Source organism: Natrix helvetica (genome assembly GCF_964273705.1).
Source record: "Natrix helvetica genome assembly, chromosome: Z".
In the NCBI taxonomy this organism is placed as follows: domain Eukaryota; kingdom Metazoa; phylum Chordata; class Lepidosauria; order Squamata; family Natricidae; genus Natrix; species Natrix helvetica.
The window spans coordinates 38809030-38815549 of NC_138554.1; positions in this window are offsets into that span (position 1 = coordinate 38809030).

A 6520-nucleotide genomic window follows, 5' to 3' on the forward strand; every position below is an offset into this window, starting at 1 on the left:
AAGTTGCAATTTTCACTAGATAGATACTTATTTCACACTTACTAAATAGTTTTACAGCTTTAATGGGTTAGATGTATTTCTGTGTACGACACGTGGCACGAAACTCTTCGCTGCCATATGATCTGATTTTTGCCGCTCCCAAGTTTTAAACTAGACGTGTCTCAGAAAGCCATAAAATATAACTCCACTTTAATGAACTGGTATATTTGTTAGGATATAATTTTTAATGTTAGGAGTCGTCCTCTCCGTTTCTTATTATCTATTTTTGATGGTCCCATTCATGCATATATAGTTGGCCCACTCACTCAAACACACACCTATAAAGTTGGGGGGGAAATCCTCCCACCCCCACACAAAAAAGCACATTCAAAAGTATCAATAGATATTGAAGAACTTCCCTATGGTAAAAAGAGTACTGTCCTGTGGTGTACTTGGCTTGGAGATTTACAACATATATTTAAAAGATGCTCATGAGTAATGAAAAGTATTATACAAAATTATACAGAATATAAAGAAATGAATATTTCTCTCTGGAAATTTTAGGAGAGCCAAAATGGAAGTATTTCTTCAAACAATATGTTTATCAAATTTAAATAGCCACCTATCTCACAAAAAATGATTATTTCATTAATGATTATTAAAAATACAAAATAATTATTACTGTAATGAAATATAAAAACACAGGGCACTGAAGAGAGTATTTACCACAATAATAAAGCCATCTTGGAATGTTGCTGATTTCCTGGGATCTCAACCTGGTGACGTGGCCAGGTCTTGAGGGGCTTCCAGAACATTAACAGGGATGGAGGTAATCTCACTTTTAGGTGTTTGGGAATGTAATTACCGGTAAACATATATAGTGAAGGAGTATATGAATCAACATGAATCAATATTGGCTATTTGCTTTTATTATGAATTGCTTATGTTACTATATAATTGTTACTGATTAAACCAATATTTGCTGTTTGCTTCTGATATGATATACTGCTAGAAATCATTTATTAAGAATTAAGCTTTGTTATTGGCTTCCGCTTATATTATTATATACAGACAGAAATTAGTTGTTTTCTAGCCTAGCAAATTGTAACGTTAATATTGGATGGCATTACTCCAAATGTCATCTCGCTGCTGTGTCTCACTTGAGTTCTTGAATTGGTAGGCACCAGGCACATTCTTGAAAACATAGAAGAAAAAAATACAAGAAACACAAGGTAGGCACATTCTTGAAAACATAGAAGAAATTGTTACACGGGAATATCAGGCCCCATAGATAAAGGAAGCAAACTGGGGAGTTTTCCTAGCTCATAAATCCTTAAAGCATTCCGCCCCCCAAAAACTTGGCAAAGGCAGGCTACGACCCCCTACATAAGGCGATAGGAATACTTCATAGATAAGGTAGACAGAGACAGGAGCTTGAAGAAAATAAAGTTTTAAAGATCACCTTAGTAATGAATCTTTGTCTCTGATTGGATAAATTTTGTTTCTATCTGTATAAAATGTATTATATTCTGAGCCACTCAGTGACGTGCGGTCAGTGGAGCCAGGGGAGGCAGAGCCTCACTGCTCAAATCATAAAAAGAAAAAAAATGGGGGAAAAAGGTCCCCTTCATGTTGACTTGGGCTCCGGTCCAGCTACCACCAACCAACGCCTGGGAAACACAGCTCCTCGGAGCTCCTCTATGCAGCCACCGCCCGCCCTCGCTGTCCCTTTCGTTGCTTTCCCATTCAGGCAGCTGCGCTGTCACCCCGCTCAAGCCTTGCCGCCTGCATGGGAAGCCGCCTGAATGGGAAATGGGAATGGGAAGCGCAGCCGCCTGAATGGGAAAGCAACGAAAGGGGCAGCGAGGGCGGGCAGTGGCTGCAGGTGGCAAGGCTTGAGCAGGGTGAAAGCGCAGCCGCCTGAATGGGAAAGCAACGAAAGGGGCTGCGCTTTCACCCCGCTCAAGCCTTGCCGCCTGCATGGGAAGCCGCCTGCATGGGAAGTGCAGCCGCCTGAATGGGAAAGCAACGAAAGGGGCTGCACTTTCACCCCGCTCAAGCCTTGCTGCCTGCAGCCACCGCCCGCCCTCGCTGCCTCTTTCGTTGCTTTCCCGCCTGCCCTCGCTGCCCCTTTCGTTGCTTTCCCATTCAGGCGGCTGCGCTTTCACCCTGCTCGCCTTTCCGCCTGCATGGGAAGCCGCCTGAATGGGAAATGGGAATGGGAAGCGCAGCCGCCTGAATGGGAAAGCAACGAAAGGGGCAGCGAGGGCAGGCAGTGGCTGCAGGTGGCAAGGCTTGAGCAGGGTGAAAGCGCAGCCGCCTGAATGGGAAAGCAACGAAAGGGGCTGCGCTTTCACCCCGCTCAAGCCTTGCTGCCTGCATGGGAAGCCGCCTGCATGGGAAGTGCAGCCGCCTGAATGGGAAAGCAACGAAAGGGGCTGCACTTTCACCCCGCTCAAGCCTTGCTGCCTGCAGCCACCGCCCGCCCTCGCTGCCTCTTTCGTTGCTTTCCCGCCTGCCCTCGCTGCCCCTTTCATTGCTTTCCCATTCAGGCGGCTGCGCTTTCACCCTGCTCGCCTTTCCGCCTGCATGGGAAGCCGCCTGAATGGGAAATGGGAATGGGAAGCGCAGCCGCCTGAATGGGAAAGCAACGAAAGGGGCAGCGAGGGCGGGCAGTGGCTGCAGGTGGCAAGGCTTGAGCAGGGTGAAAGCGCAGCCGCCTGAATGGGAAAGCAACGAAAGGGGCTGCGCTTTCACCCCGCTCAAGCCTTGCCGCCTGCATGGGAAGCCGCCTGCATGGGAAGTGCAGCCGCCTGAATGGGAAAGCAACGAAAGGGGCTGCACTTTCACCCCGCTCAAGCCTTGCTGCCTGCAGCCACCGCCCGCCCTCGCTGCCTCTTTCGTTGCTTTCCCGCCTGCCCTCGCTGCCCCTTTCGTCGCTTTCCCATTCAGGCAGCTGCGCTGTCACCCCGCTCAAGCCTTGCTGCCTGCATGGGAAGCCGCCTGAATGGGAAATGGGAATGGGAAGCGCAGCCGCCTGAATGGGAAAGCAACGAAAGGGGCAGCGAGGGCGGGCAGTGGCTGCAGGTGGCAAGGCTTGAGCAGGGTGAAAGCGCAGCCGCCTGAATGGGAAAGCAACGAAAGGGGCTGCGCTTTCACCCCGCTCAAGCCTTGCCGCCTGCATGGGAAGCCACCTGCATGGGAAGTGCAACCGCCTGAATGGGAAAGCAACGAAAGGGGCTGCGCTTTCACCCCGCTCAAGCCTTGCCGCCTGCATGGGAAGCCACCTGCATGGGAAGTGCAACCGCCTGAATGGGAAAGCAACGAAAGGGGCTGCGCTTTCACCCCGCTCAAGCCTTGCCGCCTGCATGGGAAGCCACCTGCATGGGAAGTGCAACCGCCTGAATGGGAAAGCAACGAAAGGGGCTGCGCTTTCACCCCGCTCAAGCCTTGCCGCCTGCATGGGAAGCCACCTGCATGGGAAGTGCAACCGCCTGAATGGGAAAGCAACGAAAGGGGCTGCGCTTTCACCCCGCTCAAGCCTTGCCGCCTGCATGGGAAGCCACCTGCATGGGAAGTGCAGCCGCCTGAATGGGAAAGCAACGAAAGGGGCTGCACTTTCACCCCGCTCAAGCCTTGCCGCCTGCATGGGAAGCCACCTGCATGGGAAGTGCAACCGCCTGAATGGGAAAGCAACGAAAGGGGCTGCGCTTTCACCCCGCTCAAGCCTTGCCGCCTGCATGGGAAGCCACCTGCATGGGAAGTGCAGCCGCCTGAATGGGAAAGCAACGAAAGGGGCTGCACTTTCACCCCGCTCAAGCCTTGCTGCCTGCAGCCACCGCCCGCCCTCGCTGCCTCTTTCGTTGCTTTCCCGCCTGCCCTCGCTGCCCCTTTCGTTGCTTTCCCATTCAGGCGGCTGCGCTTTCACCCTGCTCGCCTTTCCGCCTGCATGGGAAGCCGCCTGAATGGGAAATGGGAATGGGAAGCGCAGCCGCCTGAATGGGAAAGCAACGAAAGGGGCAGCGAGGGCGGGCAGTGGCTGCAGGTGGCAAGGCTTGAGCAGGGTGAAAGCGCAGCCGCCTGAATGGGAAAGCAACGAAAGGGGCTGCGCTTTCACCCCGCTCAAGCCTTGCCGCCTGCATGGGAAGCCGCCTGCATGGGAAGTGCAGCCGCCTGAATGGGAAAGCAACGAAAGGGGCTGCACTTTCACCCCGCTCAAGCCTTGCTGCCTGCAGCCACCGCCCGCCCTCGCTGCCTCTTTCGTTGCTTTCCCGCCTGCCCTCGCTGCCCCTTTCGTCGCTTTCCCATTCAGGCAGCTGCGCTGTCACCCCGCTCAAGCCTTGCTGCCTGCATGGGAAGCCGCCTGCATGGGAAGTGCAGCCGCCTGAATGGAAAAGCAACTAAAGGGGCTGCACTTTCACCCCGCTCAAGCCTTGCTGCCTGCAGCCACCGCCCGCCCTCGCTGCCTCTTTCGTTGCTTTCCCGCCTGCCCTCGCTGCCCCTTTCGTCGCTTTCCCATTCAGGCAGCTGCGCTTTCACCCCGCTCAAGCCTTGCCGCCTGCATGGGAAGCCGCCTGCATGGGAAGTGCAGCCGCCTGAATGGAAAAGCAACTAAAGGGGCTGCACTTTCACCCCGCTCAAGCCCTGCTGCCTGCAGCCACCGCCCGCCCTCGCTGCCTCTTTCGTTGCTTTCCCGCCTGCCCTCGCTGCCCCTTTCGTTGCTTTCCCATTCAGGCGGCTGCGCTTTCACCCTGCTCAAGCCTTTCCGCCTGCATGGGAAGCTGCCTGAATGGGAAATGGGAATGGGAAGCGCAGCCGCCTGAATGGGAAAGCAACGAAAGGGGCAGCGAGGGCGGGCGGGAAAGCAATGAAAGGGGCAGCGAGGGCGGACGGTGGCTGCAGGTGGCAAGGCTTCATTTCATTCATTAAATTTATAGACCGCCCCCTCTCCCCGAGGGGACTCGGGGCGGTGTACAGACAAAAGCTAAAACCGTATATACAATAACAATATTAAATACCCCTTATTAAAAACAAATTAAATATAGGGTCTGTACAGTGATAATAAAAATTAAAACAGGTTAAAAGGGCAACCCCTTAAAATTTAAAATGCCGGCCAGGAGGATTGAAAATTAAAACTATGATTGGGCCAGGCCAGCTAATTGGAACAGGTAGGTCTTGAGTTTCTTGCGGAAGGAGCGGAGATCGGTAGTAGTTCTGATGTCGGGGGGGAGGTCATTCCAGAGGGTCGGGCCCATCACAGAGAAGGCCCTACTCCTGGGTGCCGTCCGCTGGCATTGCCTAGTGGACGGCACCTGGAGGAGTCCCTCCCTGTGAGAGCGAATTGGTCGCAGGGATGTATGGGGTAGGATGCGATCCCGCAGGTAGCTAGGTCCTGTGCAATGGAGCGCTTTAAAGGTGATAATCAACACCTTGAAACGCACCCGAAAAGCCACAGGTAGCCAGTGCAGCTCGCACAGGAGAGGTGTTATATGGGAGTACCTAGTACAACCCATGATTACCCGTGCGGCCGCATTCTGGACCAGCTGCAGCCTTCGGGCGCATCTCAAGGGGAGCCCCATGTAGAGAGCATTGCAATAGTCCAGGCGGGATGTCACAAGCGCATGGGTGACTGTGTGAAGGGCGTCCCGGTCCAACAGGGGGCGCAATTGGCGCACCAGGCGAACCTGGTGGAACGCCCCCCTTGCCACGGCTGTCACATGGTCGTCCATCGACAGCCGAGCATCCAGGAGGACGCCCAAATTGTGCGCCCGTTCCACGTGGGCCAGTTGTTCGCCCCCGATGGCCAGTGATGGAACCCACTGGTTGAACCGGGGCGCCAGTATTCACAGCCACTCCGTCTTGGAGGGGTTGAGTTTGAGTCTGTTGCTTCCCATCCAGACCCGTACGGCCTCCAGGCACCGGGACATCACTTCGACGGCCTCGTTGGGGTGGTTCGGGGTCGAGAAGTACAGCTGAGTATCATCAGCGTACAGATGGTACTCAACCCCAAAACCACAGATGATCTCATCCAGCGGCTTCATGTACGTGTTGAACAGGAGAGGTGAGAGGACCGACCCCTGTGGCACCCCACAAGTGAGTGGCCTCAGGGTCGACCTCTGCTCCCCTGCCAGCACGTATTGCGTCCGGCCAGAGAGGTAGGAGGAGAACCACCGCAAGACGGTGCCCCTCACCCCAGCCCCTCCAGACGACGCAATAGGATACCATGGTCGATGGTATCAAAAGCCGCTGAGAGATCTAATAGGACCAGGATGGAGGAGCAACCCCCCGTCCTTGGCCCTCCAGAGATCATCCACCAACACGACCAGGGCTGTCTCCGTGCTATGACCGGGCCAGAAACCGGACTGTCTAGATAATCAATTTCCTCCAAGTGGAATGGGAACTGTTGCACCACCACACTCTCTACAACCTTTGCCAAAAAGCAAAGGTTGGAGACAGGATGGTAGTTGGTTAACATAGCTGGATCCAGGGAAGGCTTCTTGAGTAGGGGCCTCACCACCGCCTCTTTCAAGGTGGCCGGCAA